General features: G+C 45.3%; 2 long non-coding RNA genes across 3 annotated transcripts; one reads left to right on the forward strand and one right to left on the reverse strand.

Annotated features, from left to right (window-relative positions):
• Positions 1 to 4,277: 4,277 nt before the first annotated feature.
• LOC109273521 (uncharacterized) lies at positions 4,278 to 24,203 on the forward strand. The gene is made up of 3 exons (XR_002083100.2): positions 4,278 to 5,334; positions 7,765 to 7,940; positions 23,198 to 24,203. It is a non-coding gene; the product is annotated as an uncharacterized LOC109273521 (long non-coding RNA).
• Positions 14,037 to 15,737, reverse strand: LOC109273523 (uncharacterized). Of its 2 annotated transcripts, XR_002083104.2 has the most exons (3): positions 15,481 to 15,737; positions 14,859 to 15,070; positions 14,037 to 14,182 (listed from the first exon to the last, which is right to left on the reverse strand). It is a non-coding gene; the product is annotated as an uncharacterized LOC109273523 (long non-coding RNA). The 2 variants fall into 2 exon arrangements; XR_002083103.2 differs by lacking the exon at positions 14,859 to 15,070.
• Positions 24,204 to 25,315: the final 1,112 nt, after the last annotated feature.

Raw genomic sequence — 25,315 nt, forward strand, 5'->3', positions numbered from 1 at the left:
GGGGTGCCTGGGTGGCTCAGTTGGTTAAGCGTCTGACTCTTGGTTTTGGCTCAGGTCATGATCTCACCGTTTGGTGTGTTTGAGCCCTGCACTGGCAGTGCAGAGCCTGCTTGGGATTCTCTCTTTCCCTCTCTCTCTGCCCCTTCCCCATCCTGTCTCTGTCTCTCTCAAAAATACATTAAAAAAAAAAACTCTGCATGTAACTTTTCACTCCCTAGAAACATAATACTGATAGCCTACTGTTGACTGGCAGACTAATACATAAATGGTTGATTAATATGTATTTTGTACGTTACATATATTATACCATAAAGCTTACAAGAAACTAAGAGAAAAGAAAACATTAAGAAAATCATAAGGAAGAGAAAATACAGTCACAGGACTGGACTGTATTTATCAAAAAACAAATCCACGTATAAGTGGACCCATGCAGTCCAAACCCATGTTTTTCAAGGGCTCACGTGCATTTGCATGGACATTAACTCTCTTATCTTCACAGCAGCTGTCTGAAGAACATAGAGCCCTTTATGGATGGGGAAACTGAGGCTCAGAGAGGAGAGATGACGTGCCCAAAGTCAAAAGAGAGGGTGAACCTGAATTCAGATTTTCTCTCAGTCACTATACCCGGGATGCCACGGCTGACCACGCACCACGTTGGGCGCCTTAGAAATGGCGGATGATTTAGCCACTTGACTCGCGCAGGAAGCTGAGGTCTGGAGTTCTACTCCATGCCGATCAGTAAGTATTAAATTCCTATCTTGAAAGAGGGTTGGACATGACTTAAAAGGTATTCAGACAGTAAAGTTGTTTGGTTTTTTATTTGGTGGTGGTGGGGTGTGTGTGTGTGTGTGTGTGTGTGTGTGTGTTTTAGGAACATCCATCTTGCAAGCCATGAAGATAATACTGTAGCTGTGAAATCCGACCCCAAGCTTCCTGCAAGCAAAAACAGACACATGGAGGTGAGCCCACTGACCGTCCTCTGATGAGAAAGACACAGGTTTTTGTCACATTGATTCAAAATAATTGACTAATGAGGAATTAAATCGAAGCCCCCCCTCCCCAATCCGGTGTCTGCCATGGAGGGGAAGTGAAAGCAGAACAGGGGGGACTTGGGCAGGTAGGAACTGAGAATGTGCGGGCAGGGGCTGGGGGGACACAGAGTAACACTCTCCTACAAGGGCAATGTAGACGTCAGCCCGCAGACCACTCGAACCCCAGCCCCAGAGCTTTCCCTTGTCACATGCTGCAGTTTCCCCCCTTCTAAATCCTTCCGATAAAAGTTGTGTTTGTGTTTTTATGCACAGTTGCACACTCGAGACGAATGTGCCAGGGGTAATCAAACAGACCTATCTGTGGGGTGAATAGGGACAGTGACCGGACAGTGACCAGGGTAAGACTGGTGTGCCTTAGTGGGTAGATCATTAGAATCCTGTCCGGAGCAGGGACCAGAGAGTGATGAGTCCACTCAGAGAAACACTAAGTTACATTAAGCACCAGGTTTCTCTTCGGTAACCATGAGCGCCCTGTTAAGGGCTGCAGTTAGTAACACAGATATTTTGGGGTGACAATTGCTGTCTGTCCAGCCCCTAACAGGGTGCCAGCCATGGAGCAGATGCCCGATAAATGTTAACCGAAGAGAAAAATGGGGAGAGGAAGAAGGGAAGGTGGGGCTTAAAAAAGAAAAGATGAAGAGAGAGTAAAGGGACAGGGTAGGATGGAAATCTGTAGGAAAATGGCAAGAAAATAAGACGAAAGGAGAGAGAAAGTAAGGTGTAAAACGTTGGTCCAGAAGTCTAGCAGTCGCCAGATGAGGTCTGTACTATTGCCCTGGGTTTCCTAGCAACCAAAGCAAGGAAGGAAACATACTATTACAACATTCACAGGATCCATAGGATAACAACAGATCGTTGTTCAGAATGGCTCCCCTGGGGGCGCCTGGGTGGCTCAGTCGGTGGAGCGGCCGACTTCGGCTCAGGTCATGATCTCGCGGTCCGTGAGTTCGAGCCCTGCGTCGGGCTCTGTGCTGACAGCTCAGAGCCTGAAGCCTGTTTCAGATTCTGTGTCTCCCTCTCTCTGGCCCTCCCCCATTCATGCTCTGTCTCTCTCTGTCTCAAGAATAAATAAACGTTAAAAAAAAAAAATTAAAAAAAAAAAAAAAGAATGGCTCCCATGGCCCCTCCTAAAGGGAACACCGTGTCACACGGTGTGCCCTTGGTGACACTCCTACAATAAATATAGAATCAAATCCTGAACAGTTACGTCTCAGCTCACCCTGGGTGCGGGTGATTGGCGTGGCACCAGACCCACTCAATACACTCCAGGAGCCACAAGAATTTCACACAGATCAGCAACCAAGCTTTGGCTTGGTTCAGCGATAAATTCTACAATATTGGGGGGCAGGAGGGAAAGTACCTTCCCGACAGGCACACCATTGCTTCCAGTCCAAGGCCGGGGCAGAGGTCAGCAGTGGTCACTAAACTCTCTTCCGGAGGGAATGAGCCTCACAGCCCTTCTCAACGGGGCACCCCCGGAGGGATCTTGTCACCTGCCAGCCTGACTCTGTCCGCCAGCTCTGATCAGAGGGTATTCAGGCATATCCTTCAGGCAATGCTCTAGGAATGGTAATTCGTATAATAATGTTTCGGTCCAATGAGGCAGTAGGGAGTTTGAAATTGCAGGGGCTAGCAGGAAAGAAGACATATTCTCTGTTGGTAAGGACAGAACATTGTGGTTTGACGGGCAAACAAACGGAGGTCGGCTTGACATTCTTGCATGAAAGGGCTGAGCACTTGGGCAAAGACTCAATCCTAACCCAAGGTTGCTGCAGTATTCACACTGTTCCTGAGGGACACCAAACAGACCTCACTCTTGTGTTAGGGTTTGGGTTAGAGAGAACTGACCGGAGGGGAGATTGGGGGATTTCCATAACAGTGACTTTTTGACTTTCCCTCTAGATGCCTTTTGTTCTTTAAAGGATTTCTTACTTTTTAAAAAAATTTTTTAATGTTTATGATTTATTTTTGAGATAGAGAGATAGAGAACATGAGCCAGGGAGGGGTAGAGAGAGAGGGAGACACAGAATCCGAAGCAGGCGCCAGGCTCCCAGCTGTCAGCACAGAGCCTGACGCAGGGCTTGAACCCATTAATTGTGATATCATGACCTGAGCCGAGGTCAGACGCTTAACAGACTGAGCCACCCAGGCGCCCCTAGGTGCCTCTTGAACCTCTAATTCAAGAGGCAACATAACAGGCAACGTAAGAATAGTTAATATAATTAATTGTCGTATATATATGAGGAACCACATGTATGTACAGGTGGGGAAGGGGCAGAGAGAGAGAGACAGAGTGACCGAGAGAGAGAGAATCTGAAGCAGGCTCCACACTCATCATGGAGCCCAATGCTGGGCCCGATCCCACAACCCTGGGGTCATGACCTGAGCCAAAATCAACAGCCAGATACTCAACCGACTGAGCCCCCCCAGGCACCCCAAACAGTGCACACTTATATTTCTAAAAAAGGAGAAATAGAGGCACCTGGGTTGCTTGGTCGACTGAGCGTCCGACTTCAGCTCAGGTCATAATCTTATGGTTCGTGGCTTCAAGCCCCACATCAGGCTCTGTGCTTACAGCTCAGAGCCTGGAGCCCGCTTCGGATTCTGTGTCTCCCTCTCTCTTTCTGCCCCTCCCCCACTCACAGACTCTCTCCCTTCTCTCTCTCTCTCTCTCTCTCTCAGAAATTAATAGACATTAAAAAAATTTTTTTAAGAATAAATAATACAGTGCCTGAAACAGGAAAGGGTACTCCTAGTTGACCAGAAATTTGAAAGAAACATAGAAGATTGTGGTGGCTGGGGTGCCTGGGTGGCTTAGTTGGTTAAGCCTCAGCTTCAGCTCAGGTCATGATCTCACTGTTCATGGGTTCGAGCCCCACGTCGGGCTCTGTGCTGATGGCTCAGAGCCTGGAGCTTGCTTTGGAGCCTCTGTGTCTCCCTCTCACTCTCTTCCTTCCCCACTCATGCTCTCTCTCTGTCTCTCAAAAATAAATAAATGTTAAAAAATGCTGGGGTGCCTGGGTGGCTCAGTCGGTTAAGTGTCCGACTTCGGCTCAGGTCACGATCTCGCGGTCCGGTCCGTGAGTTCGAGCCCCGCGTCGGGCTCTGTGCTGACCGCTCAGAGCCTGGAGCCTGTTTCGGATTCTGTGTCTCCTTCTCTCTCTGACCCTCCCCCATTCATGCTCTGTCTCTCTCTGTCTCAAAAATAAATAAACGTTAAAAAAAAAAATGTTAAAAAAAAAAAAAGAGAAGAAGATTGTGGTGGCTTTTACGTTGGGGGCCCCTTGAACCACACTTCCCCTTATTCAGGCCCTTTTGTAGACCCCTGCCACACTGACTCTGGACCTGGCATGTGGCTGGCTTGCTTTGGCCAATGGGACCTTAGGTAGCATCATTGAAACAGAACCTTATAAGAGCTTGCACGTTAGAGCTTGTGCTCTTGAGATGCTTTCTTGGAAGCCAGCCACCATGCAGTGAGGAGGCCCAAGCAGCCACATGGACAGGCTGACACGGAAAAGAACCAAGGGCCCTGGAAGACAGCCTGAGCTGAGATCCCAGGCTCTAGCCAACACCAACAGGGAAGAAGGTTGGTTTGGACTTCCCTGACATCCCAACATCAACACCCTGCAAAGCAAAAAAACAAAAAGAAAACAACAAAAAAACAAACAAAAAAAAAAACAACTGCATGGTCAACCCACAGAATCATAAAAAAAACAACACATTTTGGGGGGGCGCCTGGGCATCTCAGTCAGTTAAGTGTCCAGCCCTTGATGTCAGCTCAGGTCATGATCTCATGGCTCGTGAGACTGAGCCCCACAACGAGCTCTGCGCTGACAGTGTGGAGCCTGCTTGGGATTCTCTGTCTCTCTCTGCCCCTCCCCTGCACACACACATGCACGCATTCTCTCTCTCTCTCTCTCTCTCTCTCTCTCTCTCTCTCTCTCTCAAAAGAAATAAATAAACATTAAAAAAATAATAATAACACATTTTTGGTGTTTTAAGCCACTGGAGTTTGAGGTGTTTTGTCATGTAGCAGCAGATACCCAAAAAATGGAAACCTGGGAAGGAGACGGAGGAAATGTAAGCCTCACACACCAGATTCCTCCTGAGGGAGACAAGGTGCAGGCCCGAGTTCACAGCAAGTAAATGCGAACCGGAGGAGACATCGGATGGGCATTCAGGGACAGCACCGAGAACCATGCAGAGAGTCGGACACGAACACGGAAGGGCCAGGAGCAAGGGTGTCCCTGTGCAGCATTAACCAGGAAGCCTGCTCTCCCAGGTAGGTGGGCGATCTGCACAGAGAATGTCTGAGGCAGGTTGACAATGAAGCCGAACCCACTGGGACCACTGTGAGGGTCCGTAACTTGACTACTTGCTTCCTGTCCTGATACCTGAAAAGGTTTCTCTGTTCTGGATCGGCCTCAGACGGCTCTGTCAGCCAAGGGAGAGGCCGGACGGGGACCCACCAACACGCAAAGATGCTCATGAAAGCTTCCCACGTAAGGAACATAGCTCTCGTTCACATCTCTAAGCAGGAAAGCAAAGTTGTAGGTATGTTAGGAAAACCAATAGCCTGAAAGAGACGGCTCAAGTTGAACCAAGAGAAAAGATGATCTTGGAGGAAACAGAGACGGTTTAGGAAGGAACAGAGAACTTTATAAAAAGTGCAGTTAATGTCCTTAGAGATGGGGCAGCTGAGAAAAGGGAGGAAGGGGCTATCAGAAAAATACAAAGGACCTGAAAATATTCTTGGAAATTACAAATGGGATTGCAATAGGAAAAATTCAATTAATGGGCTGAGTAATAATTTGGACACAGGTAAAAACCGGTCAGTGAATATAGAATCATGGAATCTTAAAGAATGTAGAGCAAGGAAAAAAAAAAAAAGAGGCAGAAAATATAAGATCGTGGAGAAGGACCCAAGAGGTCCAGTGTCTGTCCAATTAGGAAAGACTAGAGAAAGTAGAGAGAGAAAATAACCAGAGAAGTAACAACAATATTTTCTTAAGTTCAAGAAATACATGACTATTCCAGACCGAGAAGGCCCACTGAGCAAAATTAAAGAAAAAAGACTAACCTCCCCCCACCAAACTCTCCCAACCTCCCTTACCTTGATTTGCTTGCTTCCTTTTCCCAGAACACTTTCCATCTGCTACCCTACTATACAGCTTTCTTAGTCATTACACATATTATTTTTAAGTTTATTTATTTATTTTGAGAGAGAGAGAGAGACTGAATGCATAGGGAAGGGGTGGGGCGGGGTGGGGGAGAGAATCCCAAGCAGGCTCCATGCTGTCAGAGCAGAGCCCAACATGGAGCTCAACCCACGAACCACAAGATCATGACCCGAAATCAAGAGTCGGACCCTCAACCGACTGAGCCACCCAGGTGACCCCATTACGCTTATTATTTATGACCTGTCTCTCCTTGCTAAATTATAAGCTCCAGGAGGACAGGAGTCTTTGCCTGATTTGTTCATTGGTCAGTGAAGCCAGGCACCTGACATCCTCATTACGCATGAGTAAATATTTGTGTTGAGTTGAATTAATTTTTAAAAAATTGTTAAATATTTATTTCTTTTTGAGAGAGAGACAGAACACAAGCGGGGGAGGGGCAGAGAGAGAGGGAGACACAGAATCCGAAGCAGGCCCCAGGCTCCGAGCTGTCAGCACAGAGCCTGATGCGGGGCTTGAGCTCATGATCGATGACTTGAGCCGAAACCAAGAGTCAGACACTTAACTGATTGAGCCACCCAGGCACCCCCTGTCTTTCTAATCCCCATCCTGAGCACAGTGGCTTTTCAGCCTTAAGCGGGTCGACACACAGCCCTTTCTTGGCTTTTTTTTTTTAAGTTTATTTATTTATTTTCAGAGAGAGAGAGAGAGAGAGAGAGAGACAGCACAAGCAGGGTAGGGGCAGAGAAAGAGAGAGAGATTCCCACACAGGCTCTGCACTGTCAGCACAGAGCCTAATGCGGGGCTCAAACTCACAAACGGTGAGATCATGACCTGAGCTGAAATCAAGAGTCGGACACTCAACCGACTGAGTCACCCAGGCGCCCCTGGGCTTTTATCGTGAACTGGACGGCAAAATCCTCCCCGAAGGCCCGCTCCCAGGCTTCTCCCATCTCATTGGCCAAACTGGTTGCACGCTCACTTCAGAAGCAGGCTACCAGGGCAAATGGCAAGACTCGAACCAGTTGTAGTTTTCCTCTGAGGCCTGGGGACCAGTCCTCCTTCCTTCCAAGGAGCTATTTTATTTGGGCAGCCCCTACAGGTGTTGCTGCCCAAATAAAATCAGCTCTTACAGACTAGAAAGAGGAGATAAGAGGTAGGTAGTGGCCTTAAGTCAAGTTTCCTGCCTTCAAGACCCTGGAGGAGGGGGACAAAAAGACAAAAAGAAATGACCCAGGTCAGCTCCCTCCTAAATCCCTCTTGCTGGCATTTACCATGAGAAAGAAAACACAAAGGCCTTATCTCTGCGAGGCACTTGCCAGGATCTAACCGGTCTGTTTAAGTTCCTTGTGGAAGACACTCCTGGAATGTAGGATTCCGTGGGGCCTACCCGCCCCCCACCCCCCACTCTGGGAAAACATGAGCATCAGCTGTGTAATTACCTGAGTATAAAATGAATCTGTTTCCTGCCTCCTTTTTGGAAGCGGTGTCCCACGTGCAGCACTCAGGGACCTCTTATGTTCGTTCTGGGCCAGGGTGCACCCGTACGTGACGAGGAAGGATCTGGAGCTACGCTGGACGTCCCAGACTTCAGGTCTCCCATCTCAAATCCTCGAATATCTCTTGAGTTACGAGAAAAGGCCAATACGGGATAACATCTCTGATTTCTTGTGAGCCTGATGGAAGGATCTCGCATTTGGGGTTATCTGAGGTGGGTAAACTGCTATGTTATTATCCTTATTTGACAGATGAAGAAGTGACAGCTTAGCGCGGCTGAAATGCTGCCCACACTCACCCAGTGAGGCATGAGCAGACCAGGACAGGGACCCCGGCTCGGGGACTTCCTGCCAGAGCAGGCTGCTGACTGGTTGGTAGAGCCATTCCCTGAGACAGGTGTGAACCCTCGGCTTCCCTCGTTCCCGAACACGGTTTTACGACATACAGAACACAATTCTGTTGCTTTCTGATATCAGTTGATCTATTGAGGCCAAAGGCTAAAGTCCAACAGCCAGACATTCTTTCCACTTTGACAAATGCCAGGGTTGCAGCTGATTTCTTTTTTCTTTTCTTTTTTTAGCCAGGTAGCGGCAATTTATTTATTTTTTTTTTAATTTTATTTTTTTAGATTTACATCCAAATTAGATAGCCTGTAGGGCAACAGTGATTTCAGGAGTAAATTCCTTAGTGCCCCTTCCCCATTTAGCCCATCCCCCCCTCCCACAACCCCTCCAGTAACCCTCAGTTTGTTCTCTAGATTTATGAGTCTCTTCTGTTTTGTCCCCCTCCCTGTTTTTATATTATTTCTGTTTTCCTTCCCTTATGTTCATCTGTTTTGTCTCGTAAAGTCCTCATATGAGTGAAGTCATATGATTTTTGTCTTTCTCTGACTAATTTCACTTAGCATCATACCCTCCAGTTCCATCCATGTAGTTGCAAATGGCAAGATTTCATTCTTTTTGATTGCCTCGTAATACTCCATTATATACACACACACACACACGCACACACACACACACACACACACACACACTATATCTTCTTTATCCATCCATCCATCCATCCATCCATCGATGGACATTTGGGCTCTTTCCATACTTTGGCTATTGTTGATAGTAGCAGCAATTTATCTTATAAGGTCTTGAAGGAGGTTCCAGGGAAGATGTCCTTAGCTCAGTTAAATGTGCTTGGGGGAGTCCGGGAGGCAATTTCTAGTAGACGTTTGAATATCCAAAACAAATGTTACCCTAAGAAGAACGATCAGGGATGAAGACAGAGACGGGGGGATCACCAGCGCGGTGGTTCCCAGAAATCATGGGACCGGATGAGGCCATGAAGACAGTGTGTTCAGAGGGGAGAAAAGAAGGGAGCACCAAGGATGAAGCCCTGAGTAGAACCAACGCTTACGGCTGAGGACAGACAAGGAGCTCATCATGCAAGAAACTGGAAAGGAAAGGTATGAAAAAAAAAACATGCAAGTGCATCACAAAACGCAGGCAAAGGGGGTGGTCACCTGTCACGTCCACAAGGTCAGATGAGACGACAGGAAGGACTCACTGGGCTTGGCGGTGAGGAGATGACCAGTCAATAGCCTCGAGGTGCTCAGTGGAGCACTGGCCAAAGCCACACTGTTGCTTAGGGAGTGGCCGGAGATAAAGAAGTGAAGATTCTGTGATAGAAAGGAGGAAGAAGGGGGGATACTTCCAGGCTGACACAGGGCTGAGGACATTTTTTTTTCTGTTAGGGGGCATACTTATGTATTTGTGGTTACCAGGAAGAAATGGAGCCCGTAGAAATGGAGACATTCAAGTCAGCAGAAAGGAAAGAGAGAAAGAGTACAGCCAGGTAGTAAGGGAATGAACTGGAGAGCAAAGGCGGAGAAATCAGCCCTGTAAAGGAGGGCAGCTTCCGAGGCCGATGGGGGGATAACAGGCAGCCTACTTGTAACGGGCTTCATCTAGTCGCTGGGACTTGAGTAGCGATGGGCAAAGTTAAAGGAAATGTGTTCACATAATCAGCCTGCTCTATATTTACCTCCCTGGAACCAGAGGGGCAGTGTGTTCTAGCGATGTGGACTCTGAAACCCAGCCTGCTGTTTTGAATTTCATTTCTGGCCCTCACATGCTTTTTTGTGGAAGGTCACATTTAGATCGCCGTGGCAGTCTCAGCAACTGCTCGGTCTCCGTGGCTTCTTTCAAAGCCTCAGAACAAGTGGGGCAGATAATTCCAGCTCCTGAATGTCCTTGGAGCCCTAATACTATTTTTATGAACATGACAACAGCTTTGATAATGGGGCATAAACTGGACTAATTTTGGCTACGTATCTTGTTCTTGATTGCATCAAAATAGTATATGAGACAGCCGACGAGGAGGGTACAACAGGACGGTCAAAACAGATTAAAAAGGGAAAGAAGTCACAACTGTGACAAAAATTTGAAAGCTGTTTAGCCTCCACAGTAATTACAGGAGTGTAAATACCATTTGAAAAATGAGCTACCTACCATCTATTAAATAAGCAAAACCAAAAGTCAAATTGTCAAATCCGTGGGGGGTAGACTTGAGGTAAATAGTAATACAGAAATTGCCAGTGAACATTGCAATTGGTTCATTTCTTTGAATAATTGCTAACATTTACTGAGTGCTGACTCCACATCAGGCACTGCTTTAATGTGTATTCCTCCATCTAACCTTCGCCTAACTCTCCGAGGTAGATTATGTCCCTATTGTCATCTCCATTTTCCAAATAAGGAAACTGGGGCACAGAATGGTTAAACAAATTGTCCAAGGTCATGAAGCAAGGAAGTGACCGAGCCGTGGTTCAAACCAAGCAGATGGATTTCAACTCCCTTGTTCTTAACCAGCAGGACCCCACTACATTCTTAAAGATTATTGAGCCTTTCATGGTAAAAACACTCAACAAACACAAAGCTAATATACTCAATAATAACAGACTAAGTACACTACCCGTAAGATCAGGAACAGGACAAGGATGCCTACTTTCACCGCTGCTAGTCAACAACACTGGACAGGAAGTACTAGCCAGAGCAATAATGCAACAAAAAGAAATCAAGGCATCCAAATTGGAAAAGAGGAAGTAAAAGTATCTTTGCTGATAACATCATATGTAGACTATCCCAAAGAAGACACACACACACACACACACACACACACACACACACAACTGTTAGAGCAAGTTAATGAATTCAGCAAAGTCAGCAGACACAAGATCAAGACTCAGAAATCAGTTGTATTTCTATATACTAGTGATGAACATTAGGAAAATAAAATTTTAAAAAAATTCCAGTTATAATAGCATCAGAAAGAATAAAATACTTAGGAATAAATTTAGCTATGTTGGTATATGACTTGTGCACTGAAAACCACAAAACGTTGCTGAAAGAAAATAAAGACCTAAATACATGGCAGGATATTCTGTGTTCATGGATTTCAAGACTTAATACTGTTAAGATGGCAATAATCCATAGATTCGATGAAGTCTCTAAGAAAATTACAATGATCTTTTTTTGCAGAAATTGACAAGGTGATGGTAAAATTGATAAGGAATTACAAGGGGCCCTGGATAGCCAAAATAATTGAAAAGGAAAAACGAAGCTGGAGGACTCACATTTCCCAATTTCAAAGCTTACTACAAAGCTACAGGAACCAAGGCACTATGGTACTGGGATAAGCACAGGTATATAGACTAGACCACTGGAATAGTATTGAGAGTCCAGAAATAAGTTCAAAAATCTTTGGTCAATTGATTTTCAACAAAAGTGCCAAGACCAGTCAATGGAGAAAAGAATTGTTTCTTTAATAGAGGATGCTGGGACAACTGGATATCCACATGCAAAAGAATGAAGTTAGACCTCCACTTCATACACTGTACAAAAAGTAACTCTGGGGGCGCCTGGGTGGCGCAGTCGGTTAAGCGTCCGACTTCAGCCAGGTCACGATCTCGCGGTCTGTGAGTTCGAGCCCCGCGTCAGGCTCTGGGCTGATGGCTCGGAGCCTGGAGCCTGTTTCTGATTCTGTGTCTCCCTCTCTCTCTGCCCCTCCCCCGTTCATGCTCTGTCTCTCTCTGTCCCAAAAATAAATAAAAAACGTTGAAAAAAAAAAATAAAAAAAAAAAAACAAAAAGTAACTCTGGGGCACCTGGGTGGGCTCAGTCAGTTAAGCGTCCGACTTCAGCTCTGGTCATGATCTCAAGGTTTATGGGTTCAAGCCCTGCATTGGGCTCTGTGCTGACAGCTCAGAGCCTGGAGTCTGCTTCGGATTCTGTGTCTCCCTCTCTCCCTGTGTCTCCCCCACTTGTGCTGTGTCTCTCTCTCAAAAATAAATAAGCATCAACAACAACAAAGAAGTCACTCCAAATGGATCATAGACCTAAATGTGAAAGCTAAAACCACGAAACTCTTAGGAGAAAACATAGGGGTAAATCTTCATAAATTTGGATTTGGCATGATACAGAAATGGCACCAAAAACACAAATGACAAAGGAAAAACCAAACAAATGGAGTTAGTCAAAATGAAAAACTTTTGTGCATCAAAAAACACTACCAAGAAAGTAAGAAGACAACCTACAAGATTGGAGAAAATATTTGTAAATCGTATATCTGATAAAGGTTTAATATCTAAAATCTAGAAAACTGTCACAACCCTACAAAAGACAATCCAATTCTACAACAAAACAAGGCAACCCAATTTAAAAATGAGTGAAGGATTTGAACAAACCTTTCTGCAAAGAAGGTGTACAAATGGCCAGTAAGCACATGAAACGATGCTCATCACTAATCATTAGGGAAATGCAAATCAAAACCACAAGTGAGCTGCCACTTCACACCCACTAGGATGGCTACAATAAAAAAAAAATTTTTTTTTAAAGGAAAAAAACGAGTGTGGAGGATATGGAGAAATTGGGCCCTCCTACATCACTGGTGGGAATGTAAGGTGAGGCAACTGCTCTGGAAAACAGTTTGTCGGTTCCTCAAGAAATGTAATGTAGAATTATCGTATGATCCAATGATTCACTTCTAGGTATCATACTCCAAAGAACTGAAAACACATTTCCTCACAAACGCTTATACACGAATGTTCACGGCCGCACTATTCACTATAGCTAACGGGTGGGAACAGCCCAAATATCCATGGTCCGATGAATGGGTAAACCAGTATGGCGTACCCTACAATGGAATATACACAGAAATGAAATAGTGATACATGCTATCGTGTGGATGAACCTCAAAAACATTGGGCTCAGTGAGAGAAGAGTCACGGGTTGGGTGATTCCCTTGATACGGAACATCCAACACAGGCAGATCCATGGAGACAGAAGGACGACAGTGGGTTCACTGGGGCTCAGGGGAGGGAGGAATGGGGAGTGACTGCTTAGTGGCGGTGGAGTTTCCATTTGCGGTGATGAAAATGTCGAAACTACAGAGAGAGGTCGTCACACAACACAGTGATTGTGCTAAACGCCACAGGATTGTGCACTTCATTGCTTTGTTTTTTAACCAGGCTCCGTGCCCAACATGGCGCTTGACCTCAAGACCCTGAGATTAAGAGTTGCGTGCTTCGCCAACTGAGCCAGCCAGGCGCCCCCAAATTATGCATTTTAGAATGGTTAATTTTATGCTATGTGAATTTAACCTCAATTTTTGAAATGTATTCACCTTGAAAAGTACCAAGGATAAGGAGTGCCTGGGTAGCTCAATCGGTTAAGCATCCAACTTGTGGTTTTGTCTCAGGCCATGATCTCACGGTTCATGGGTTTACGCCCTGCTTTGGGCTCTGTGCTGGCCGTGTGGAGCCTGCTTGGGATTCTCTCTCTCCCTCTCTTTCTGCCCCTGCTCCACTTGTGTATGCTTCCTGTCTCACTCAAAATAAATAAACTTTTTAAAAAAAGTTCTAAGGATGCGCACAGGCTTTTGTTTAAGCGGGTAATATCTACCCATTTTGTTGTGTTAGGAATCAAAACAGGGAAATGTAAAATGTCTTTGGTCATTCTTTTTTTTTTTTAATTTTTTTTTTTTTAACGTTTATTTATTTTTGAGACAGAGAGAGAGACAGAGCATGAACGGGGGAGGAGCAGAGAGAGAGGGAGACACAGAATCGGAAGCAGGCTCCAGGCTCTGAGCCATCAGCCCAGAGCCCGACACGGGGCTCGAACTCACGGACCGCGAGATCGCGAGATTGTGACCTAAGCTGAAGTCGGACGCTCAACCAACTGAGCCACCCAGGCGCCCCGGTCATTCATTTTAAAATAACAACAAAAACAAACACATAGAAATAAATATGTAAAATCTCCAAATAAGAGCAAAATACTTTTTATGAAAAAATAACTGTTTTTTCCACTGCAGAGATTAGTGAAAAGAGTAGTATTGCTTTATGTTTTTAAAAACCTCTTGAATGACTGGCTTCATGAAAGACATCTGGATTCTTTCTTCTCCATTCAACCTGTTCAAATATACCCCACTGTCAGGCCGCTTTAGGAGAACCTCAACATGTGCTCCTGAGACAATGAGTGTGAAGGTGTTATGTCTTTGTGTTACCATGACAATAGTTGTGGTCTCACAGAACCCCTGGATGGGTGTCCAAGAACCCCAGGGGCCCTGATCATATTTTAAAACCTGCTGCTGTTTACTGTATAGGAAGGGACAACTTCATGGGCATAGGACCAGTGCCATCACACGGGACCGTGTGCTTGCAAGAGCCCTGAGTTTGGGGTTTTATGCTCCGCAGTTGCCGTCTTTAAATCCCAAAGAATTTTATCTTTGAATTTGTGTTCTGTAGATGAAGTTCGATGGGACAATGGGGCATGCACCGAGGCTCAGATCACTGTCCCATGAACTGTCCCCGCTTCTGCTGCCTCCCTGTCTCCCTGGGACCAACTCAAGTCACCTGTTCCTCATCCCCTGGTGCCCTGGACCTTACATGGCCTCCCCTCCCTGCTCCTGCCCGGAAACCACTGTCCCCTTCATCCCTGGCGGGGGCCTTGGCTTAGCACGGGAAGGATCCCAGTCGGGCACATACACCCCGTGGGCACTCAGGGGAAGGCCTGGCAGAAGCTGACCCAGGAGTCCAGTGGACAATTCACAGGGTGAATCCCTCACCCATCCCCAGATCTAGACACCTGCCAAGTCCTGGCACGAAGATTGCAGAGCCCTCGGGTGCCCATCCCCGTGGCTGAGGGAGCAGGTCTACAGGAGGCCAACATCCCTGGCATCATTCAGGTGGCTGGCTGGAGGGAGGAAGTCAGCAGCTGGCATGGTCCTCATGTGGTGCCAGGGGACAGCCCGGTGGGCACCTGTGAGGTGGGCACTCAGCCTGCCAGTATCCCTGTGCCTAGGGGAACCTGACATCAAATAGCAAATAAAACACCACCAGCACAAGTGGAGGGGGGATAAGAGGCAGAGACGGCGGAAAAATTTTTTTAAAGTTTTCAAGTTGAGTACCTTCAAGGTACTTCTTTCCTGCTTTTTGGACCAGGGCCTGAATTTTCATTTTGCAGGGGCCACAAATCGTACAGCTGGTCCTGCAAAGAGGACTAGCCTCTGAAGAGATAATTAAGGCACCTGAGAACTCCTGCCCTTTGTCCTAATAAACCTACAGAAAGAAATTATCCCAAGCAAATGAATTTAAAGGGGGGAAAAAACTACAAATGAAAGTACCTAGATGTATTTCTCAGTATAATAAAAAATACTCAATGATTGATAAGGGAAAACTAACTGAGAAAAAATTAGTTTTTCCTTTACCTTCCAAGATCTGTTCCTCTCCTGGTGTTCTTTCTCTCATCTCTGTCCACGGAAGGGAACTAGAAATAGCAACCAGCCCTGAAGAAGTGAGCTGTTTCCTTTGAGGCCAGATTCTGGTTTCTAAATATATTTTTCAGTAAAGGGAACTGAGGTTCCTTAGAGAAATGGCTGATTCCAGGTCTGGGGCAGCGGATGTATATCGTGACATCCTATGAAACAAGGACACTCTCAAAGACTACTGTCATCGTGTCCTACGGTCCAGGAGCCCAGGGCTTTGAACGATGCCTGCCTGTGTAAATGCCAAGACGCCAAAAGTGGAAACGAGCCCACGTGGGCGCCTGGAAAGATGACCGTGGAACAGTGTCTGCTGTTTGCACATCTTCTGCACTTAAACTTGATGGCGAGGACTGCCGATCATCTCTTAGCTCAAAACCTGGCAGGGGCTTATTATTTGGGAGGGTTACATAGAGGGTCGGATCACGAGTCACTTGGAAAAGTGAGAGAAACTATTAAATCGCTTTACTAATCAATAAAAGGATGATTGTGGGGGAGTTGCCATGCCAGGAGATTTCTTCCCACCTTCTATTCAAATACCTAGAAAAATTCCGAACGCGAGCTATTTTCAGCAGCCATGAAGGTTTAACACGTTGAGAAGAAAAATCAAAGAAAACTAAAAGAGAAAGAGAAAGCTGCAAATTTAGTGACGTTACTGTCAGAAGTGCTGAAGAAATATAGCTCCTCTATTTATTTTTAAGTGATCTGGTCCTACCAGGTCCCACTGGTCAGGTGATGTGGAAACAAATACATTCCAGTCTGTTCCAGTACAATTAGTCCAAGCCAGGAATGTGACCGATCCGTCTCCATCAGGCCGCCTCAGAGACAAAATGACTCGGCCACTCCCCTTTGCAGCTTATCTCTACCGTAGCATTTGGGTGCAGGGAAGGGGCCACATCTGACCTCGAGCTGTTGCTGCCTCGTGCTGGCCCTTCGGTATGTGTGGGCTGGTGACCACTGCAGGGCAGCTGGCCTGGGCCCTGGCTTCCGGTGTCCACAGCTGACCCCTGAGGTCACTGTAACCCGTAGTCCAGTTCTGTTGTTTCTTGGTTGGAGCCTGGGCATTGCTGTCCAGCTGGCCCCACCTCACCTTGGCTTTTACTGACCTATGGGCTCCACTGAATCGCTACCACACTGTCCATCTGGCCCCTAACCAGGAGGTCCAGGTGGTGGGGTCACCTTTCCCCCACCCAGTAGATCCATGGCGGGGCTGCTGGCTCTTGACCCTGCATTCCTGGGAACTGAAAGAAGTTCAGGAGGAAACTATACATCTTCTCCCTAGCCACCCTAATTTTCTTTTTTTTTTTTTTTTAATGTTTATTGTTGAGAGAGAGAGAGAGAGAGCTCAGGCAAGGGAAGGACAGAGAGAGAGGGAGACACAGAATCGGAAACAGGCTCCAGGCTCTGAGCGGTCAGCACAGAGCCAGACGCGGGGCTCGAACCCACGAACCTTGAGATCATGACCTGAGCTGAAGTCGGATGCTCAAACGACTGAGCCCCCCAGGTGCCCCAGCCACCCTAATTTTAAACATTCACCTTGATAAAGAGGCCAAACATTCACCCTTCCCTGCTCTGGGAAGATAAGTCTCCTGTGTGAGAAAGAGAAAGCTACGAGGGAACGTTATGTAAGAGGGAAATAAAACACAACCATTTCTTGAGTTCAGAGCATTGTCACCAGTACTCAGGCAAGCAAAAACCAATCTAAGGAAAATGACAGTAAAAGCAAGCGCCTAAGGAAAACGTCTTGACTAAAGAAATCCCAAAGAAATACAAGAATTTGGAGAAAAAGTCTCCAACGTGTTTTGGAAAACTCTTCTGAGGTCTAGTCTTCACTGAAACCTGCACAAATCTTAAGGGTATACCGTTCAGTGAATTTTCAAAAGTGAGTCTACACCCCTTTAGTAACGCCCAGGTCTGGAAATGGAACACCAACAGCACCAGAAGCCCACCTCATGCCATTTCCATCACTTGGCTTCTCACACCAATTTTTTTTTTTTTTTTTTTTTGGTTCTGCTCTTTACATGTGTAGGATTATACATCACATTCTCTTTGGGGTCTGGCTCCTTTTACTCAGTGTTATGTTTGTGCAATTCATCCGTACCATTACATGTATTAATTCATTTGGTGTAGATTTTCATTGTGTGAACGTGCCACGAATTATATCTCTGTTCTACTGACGAGGAACACTTGCATAGCCTATATTTTTATTTACTACAAAAAGCGCTCCTGTGAAATTCTCGGGCATGGCTTTTAGTGAACGCGTGTGTACGTATTTCTGTCGGGGTTATGCCTAGGAGTCGAATGTCTAGGTCATAGATTATAGGTCTTTTCATCTTCGGGAAATAATGCCAGATTGTTTTCCTAAATGGTTGCATCTAGGGGTGCCTGGCTGGCTCAGTCAGTTGAGTGTCGGACTATGGCTCAAGACATGATCTCGTGGCTTGTGAGTTTGAGCTGCGCGTCGGGCTCTGTGCGGACAGCTCAGAGCCTGGAGCCTGCTTCGGATTCTGTGTCTCCCTCTCTCTCTGCCCCTCCTCCGCTCTCACTTTGTCTCTCTCTCTCTCTCAAAAATAAATAAATATTTAAAAAATCCAAATTGATTGCAATTCCCATCAGGACAGTAGGAGCATTCTGATTGTCAACACTTGTCATCAGTCACTTAATTGGTAGCCATTGTGGTCCTGGTGTCGTGGTATCTTACTGTAATTTTAGCTTACATTTCCATGATCATGGTGATGTGGAAAAGCTTTTCGTGTGTTTTTGACCTTTTGCATAACCTCGTCAATAAAGTACCCATCCAAACCTCTTGCCCACTTTCTATACAGTTAGCTTCCTTTCTCTTATCCACGTACACGCTTAGGATGCTAGTCCTTTGTCAGATATACGTGCTGCAAATATCTTTTCCTAAACCTTGGCTCCCCTTTTCATTCTCTTTCTTGGCATCTTTTGATAAACAGAGGTTATTAATTTCGTTTATTTTTTCATGTTTATTTTTTTAGATTTTTTTTAATGTTTGTTTATTTCTGAGACAGAGAGAGACAGAGCATGAGCGGGGGAGGGGCAGAGAGAGAGACACACACAGAATCCAAAGCAGGCTTCAGGCTCCAAGCTGTCAGCGCAGAGCCCGACGTGGGGCTCGAACCCACTGACTGCGAGATCATGACCTGAGCCGAAGTCGGACACTTAACCGATTGAGCCACCTAGGCGCCCCCCAGAAGTTCTTAATTTTAATATAATCCAATTTACTAATTTTTCTTTGGTGGGTGAAATGCTTTTTATTTCCTTTTTGTGACATGTTTGTCTGTTCCAGTATGCTCTTGTATGTTTTTTGCTCTCAGATTTTTTGGGAGGGGGCCTTTCACATTTAGATCTGGAAAGTATTTTGTGTCCTGTGAGGTCCACATGTGTAAAAGGTAAAAGACGACACGTATCTAAGAACAATAGGCCAGTGTTTAAAAAAAAAAAAGTTATAAAAATTTAGTTCATAATACATATTTTAAGTCATCATTAGAACTATTGTCGCAGCATCTAAATAAAGAGTCCTCAGATGCCTGGACTTTGATTTCTACTTGATTAACAAATCTAGCTTTCCCTGTGCACTCCTCTTTCTTTAGCAAGCCCCTGTACATGAGTCAATTAAAAACCTAACATTAGGTTCTGTTCTACTGGCCCAGGATAATGGCATACTCCAACGGGGTCAGACGAAGGAAGTGAAGTTTTGACGTAAGACGAAGAATTCAGGGAGTCCACAAGAGTTTCGTAGGGTCTGGGGTTCGTAAGAAAAATGGTGGGGAAGCAGTAAAGATGGACCATGTGTCTTGGGTCCGGCCAATATGACATGTGTCTGAGTTAAGAAACCAAGGTTCTTTGAAGTTACAACCTCGCTTTTCCCTGGTCATCACCCAGGAAGCTGGATCAAAGGAGTGTTACTGCCTGAGGGGACCTACGAGGTAGGATAGATCCAAAAGGTAAAGGGCAGGCACTCTCTCCTGTTCTCACCCATGAGTCAAGTACCTTGGTGCCAGGCACCTGTCGGGGATGGGTAGACAAGTCTCCTCTCTCCCAGGTGGGTCCCAGACTAAAAATGTGTAGTAGTCGTTCAATTCTCATTGAAATCCAGAAGAAAGACTCGGAGACCAGACTCCTGTCTCTCCTCTTCTTGAAGAAAGGCCGGACATGTAGGGATGGGGGTCAGATGTCCAGAAGAGACAGTCAATCCACGAAAGCTGACAGGACAGTGGGGACGGACGAAAGCTGAACGTCCCTGTTCTGTCCGTGGGGGGAAACGGGACGTGGGAAACCTGGGAGGGGGGAGGTCAGCGTGGTGAGGGGCCAGGGTGTGAAAGTTGGTAGAGAAGCCAGCAGCCCCCGCCTAGGGGTGACCCTCTGCCTGTCTGCCTCTTCATTCCTGGGGGCATGCCAGGAAAGTCTTCTTGGGGATGCCGAGTCCCCTCAGGAACCATGGATCCTGAAAAGGGAGGGCAGCCTCGAGTAGGTGTTTGGGGCTCAGGCCAACCACACGTTTCTGACATGTGTTGATGCTCGACTAGAAAAAGGTAAAGCGTGGGGAGAAGATTACTGTCATCTTAGAACTGATTCTCCACTGTGTGTTCGTGCTACAGTGAGGTTTGGAGACGGCTGGGACTGGTTTAACATTTATGAGAAGGGCTGGGGCGCCTGTGGCTCAGTCGGTGAAGCCTTCGATTCTTGATTTTGGCTCCGGTCATGATCTCACGGTTGTGAGACTGAGCCCCATGTCGGGGTCCGTGTTGGGTGGGGAGCCTGCTTGGGATTCTCTCTCTCTCTCTCTCTCTCTCTCTCTCTCTCTCTCTCTCTCTCTCTCTCTCTTTCTCTCCCTCCCTGCCCCTCCCCTGCTCACACACACTCTCTCTAAAACAAAATAAAAAGATTTATGAGAAGGGCAATCTCGGGTCCTTCTGATTTTTACCCTCCCCTCCTTCCCTGGAGCTCAAGCCCGGGTCACGGGCACAGGTGCAGCCTTATGAGCTGAGGGTATTATTTCACATGCTTATCAGGCCCTGCTGGACACGTGAGTCTTTTTCTGCCTTTAGCTTCTTGACCTTAGCTTCTATTTATACCTACAATGCTCATCAGAGGGTAATCCAATAGCGGCTACATTTTCATGCTCTCCTGGAATGTAAAAATCCTAAGGACATATAATTGCCTTTTATATTTTTTAAATGTCTTCTCTTCCTTTGGCATTCAATTAACTTCCAAAATAGATCTCTTCCTCCTTCTTTCCCTCGCCTGCCTTTCTAGAGCTTTACTAAACGCTTTTTGCCAATAGGTCTTCTTCTCATAAGTCCTCGCATTTGTTCTAATTATAGACTAGCACACATGGTGACATATATTACTTTGCTAGGCTGAATTCCAGAAAACAGTGACAAGCAAAGGAAAAAGAGCTCCATAAGCAAGAAGCTGAATTTAGTCTGGGGCATGGCAAATTGCCTTTGCTGCTGCCTTTTTTTTTTTTTTAAATCCAAAAAAGAAGTTTTATTTCCAGTTGAGCAGGTCCCAGTGGGGTTCCCCCTCCCACTAAATTATTAGAGTCTTTGGGGCAAGTAATATGTTCTAGTCATCCATGTAACCTCAGGTCTAGTGATGCAGTGCGTGTTTTGAACTGAATTAAGTTGCACTTAGTCAAATGAGAAGCGATACCTAACAGTTGAGAGAAGGTCAAAGAAAGAAATTGTATCTTATGGCCGTGGGCACGCTACTGTCCTTGCAACAGCTTACCGGTTAGTTAACTAAAAAATCATATGTAGTCAATCTCAAATATTTTTTCTTAAAAAAAAAACAAAAAACAAAAAACCTTCCTTACTGTCAAAAAAAAAAAAAAATAAGGAGAAATCGCTCAGAATCTCATCACACTGTGATATACTGCATTTATAGCAGTGGTTATAAACTTATGGTCTTTTATGTATATAATATAGGCATTTAAACAAGATGGTGTTCCCGTGAGCCCATAGCACAAAATGGGATGCTCCAGGCCTTGTTCCTGTTTTTCCACTCAGCATAATGGGTCAAGAACATCTTCTCACATCAGTAAACACTCTTCAACAGGCATTTATTGCCCCATTATATGGTTGATTGTTCAATAATTTGCCTAACCAATCATCTGTCTAGGTTGCTTTCATTTTTAAAAAGTATAATGTTTTGATATCCTTGTTGTTGTTGTTTTTTAATTTTGTACCCAGCTCTTATTTCCTCCGGATACATTACCATAGGTAGAATTGCTGGCACAAAAGACACATAGATTTTAAACTGTGGAAACTCATTTCTAAATTATTCTTTAGAAAGGCTGTACTTCAAAAAAAAAAGAAAGAAAGAAAAGAAAGATTCTATTTCTATGCATTCCCTGTTCATGTCCTTTGTCCGTTAAAAAAGGAGATGGGTGGTTATTTGTCTTCTTGATCCATAAGGGCTCTTTATATGTAAAGGATACTTCCCTTTTCATAAAATCATAAATTATACATTCTTCCTACTTTGTCTTTTTAGTTTTTTTTAACTTAAAAAAATGCTTTATTTATTTTTGAGAGAGATAGTGGGGGAGAGGCACAGAGAGGGGGGACAGAGGCTCTGAAGCGGGCTCCACACTGACAGCAGAGAACCAGATGCAGGGTCTGAACCCACAAACTGCGAGATCATGACCTGAGCTGAAGTAGGACGCTCAACTGACTGAGCCACCCAGGTGCCCCACGTCTTTTTACTTTTAGGAGTACTATGCTTTAGGGGCACCTGGGTAACTCAGTTGGCTAAGTGTCCACCTATGCTGACAGCTCAGAGCCTGGAGCCTGCTTCTGGAGCCTTCTGTATTTATCTGTTTATTTCTATATCAGTAGTATGCAATAGATAATATATAGTGAGCACTTACTTCCTTGTCAGGCTGTTCCAAATGCTTTCCATATATTAATTCAGTTAAAGGTCACATCAAGTCTATGCGGAGGCAGATTTAATCCTGAAACTAAGGAAGCTTGAGCTTCAGGACCCCTTCCATAGCACAAACCTCCTCCAAGATCCTGGGAGGGGCTCTAGCAAGCTATTCACACAGTGTTATATTTTTGTAAAGTTTGGAGAATAAGATATTGCAGTCACAATTGGTTAAGACTGCTGTTCCTGATGAGTCTTGCATCACAATCCCCTTATGTCACTGGGGGGTACTGGAGTGGCCTCTGGCATTAAGGAGAAGCTGAGTCAGGGATACATTCAGTTAGGTTTAGAAGGATTTCCTCATATAGTTACCAGTCAATTTTGCTCAATGCCCACTGTAGAAATAGCTTCCAGGAATACTCCCCCTGCCCTATTGTGCCAACCTACCCAGCATCACGACACAAGAGTACAGGGCCAGACTCTTTCTTTTTTAAGATTTTATTTTTAAGTAATCTCTATACGCAACATGGGGCTGTTACAATAGAAATTGGATCCTCTGGGACCCATCCCTAGAAGTATATGGGTAGTGGAGGAAACAAGATTAAAAATAGATGGCAACAGGGGCTCCTTGGTGGCTCAGTCAGTGAAGCATCTGACTTGATTTCAGCTCAGGTCATGGTCTCACGGTTAGATCGAGCCCCACGTTGGGTTCTGTGCTGACAGCACGGAGTCTGCTTGCGATTTTCTCTCTCTCCCTCTCTCTCTCTCTCAGGCCACCATGTGTCCTTGGGGCCACCATGCTGCGAGGAAGCCCAATCACATGGAGAGGCTCACGTGGAAAGAAAACAAGGTTCTAGGCCCTCAAGTCCAACGAGCTCCCAGCCAACAGCCAGCATCAACTTGCCAGCCACGTGAGTGAGCCTTCTTGGAAAGAGATCCTCTAGCCCTAGTCAAGCCACCCCAGATGATTCTGGGAGGAGCAGACACGACCATTTCCTGCCAAGTCCTGCCCACATTCCAGATTCATGAGAAAAACAAGTAATTGTTCAAGCAGCTGGGTTTGGGGCTGGTTTCTTACGCTGTATATTACTGTGTAACTATCCATGAGCAACACCCATGTAACTATCACCACCTCTAGATAAAGAAAATTTCTGTTAGCCCAGAAGTTTCCCTCAGGCACCCTTCCAGTCAACCACCCCAACCAGCAAAAGGTAATTGCTCCTTTGACCTCTAGCAACACATACGACTGTTGCCTATTGTGAAGCTTCATATAAATGGAAATGTGATGTGTTTTTATGTTTTATGTATTGAGCTTCTTTAGCTCAATAGGTTTATGAAATTAATTCAGGTTGTTTCAGGAGTGGGGTTTATTCTTTTTCATCCATTATACGAATATACCACCATTTATCCCTTCTACTATTGGTAATCATTTGGCCATTTATTTTTTTATTATTTTATATATACTGTATATTTTTAAAGTTTTTTGTTTACTTACTTTGAGAGAGAGAGAGAGAGAAAAAAGCACAGGTGGGGGAGGGGCAGAGAGAGAGAATCCCATGCAGGCTCTGCACTGTCAGGGCTCCAACTCATAACCATGACCTGAGCCAAAATCAAGAGTCCAATGTTTAAGCGACCGAGCTACCCAGGTGCCCCCGTTTGGCCATTTATCATGAGTAAAGCTGCTGTGCACATTCACATACTTGCTTTTGGTGGGCATAAGCCTCGGGTTTTGTTGGATATATAACCCAGGAGTTTAATGGCTGGAGCTTTAGTAGTGTGGGGTTTTAAAACATGTCTACCAATTCTTTGATACTCCTCTATTAAGAGGTAGGGTATCGTCCTCCCCTCAAATCCAGACAGGCCTTAGTGACTTATTTATAACTAATGAAACGCAGTGGATATGACCTTGCATGACTTCTAGGCGATGCCCCAAAAAGTTATGCAGCTTTACCCGGTTTTCTCGGGACACTTGCTCTGGGAAATATCCAGCTGGGGTTTACTCAAATACTGTTCCACCTCATTCTCTGTTCCCCTTCTAGTACTACCTTATACATCTGTTGGTCCTTTCCTGTGTGATTAACAGACATCTATTCTTTTCCATATTTTCTGTCCTTTTTCCTAACTGTGTTACAGTTTGGACGCCTACTGACTTGTGTCCTAGTTGTCCTAATCATCTACTCTGCTCCGTCTAATTTGCTACTAAACACAAATTATTTAGGTATTCATTTGTCATAGCATTTTTCCAGATCGAGAGCCTCCATTTGACCCCTTTTCATGGATTCTAATTCTCTGGTGAAATTCTCCATATTTCTTCTATTTTCCTCATCATATGAATCATAGATATTTTAAAGTCCTTGTCTGATAAATTCGGTAACGGAACCATCCATAGATCTGTTCTGTTGTCTATTCTCTGTCCTTCTCAGTCTCTCTCTCCTTTTTAGCATGCCTCATGATTTTAAATTTTCCTGACAACATTGTAGAAGAAAAAAATGTTGAGTCTCTGGTTGGTATATCTTGATTAATATGATTTAGTCTCCTTGTGGTGGCTTATATAGAGCACCTTAAATCTCTCAAAGATTGGTTTTAGCCAATTAATTTTTCTCTTACTACTGGTTTGTAACCCTTACTTCTAGGGCACATCCCTTTGGGATCTCAACCAAAAGTCCCTCGTGTTTACTGTACCCACCTCGTGTTTACCCACCTTGGTGGGGCGTGAACTACAAGCTTGGTCTCCCCGGCATTGTGCAGCTGGGGTGACGTCTCTAGTTAGCTCTTAGCCTCCCACTGCTATTGTTTCTCTTTGTGCATGTGCCACTTAGAAGCTATTCAAGGTGGGACACCTGAGCGGCTCAGTCGGTTAAGCATCTGACTTGGGCTCAGATCATGATCT

This window comes from Panthera pardus, unplaced genomic scaffold, assembly GCF_024362965.1.
Source record: "Panthera pardus isolate Hobbes unplaced genomic scaffold, ASM2436296v1 HiC_scaffold_23, whole genome shotgun sequence".
NCBI classification, from domain to species: domain Eukaryota; kingdom Metazoa; phylum Chordata; class Mammalia; order Carnivora; family Felidae; genus Panthera; species Panthera pardus.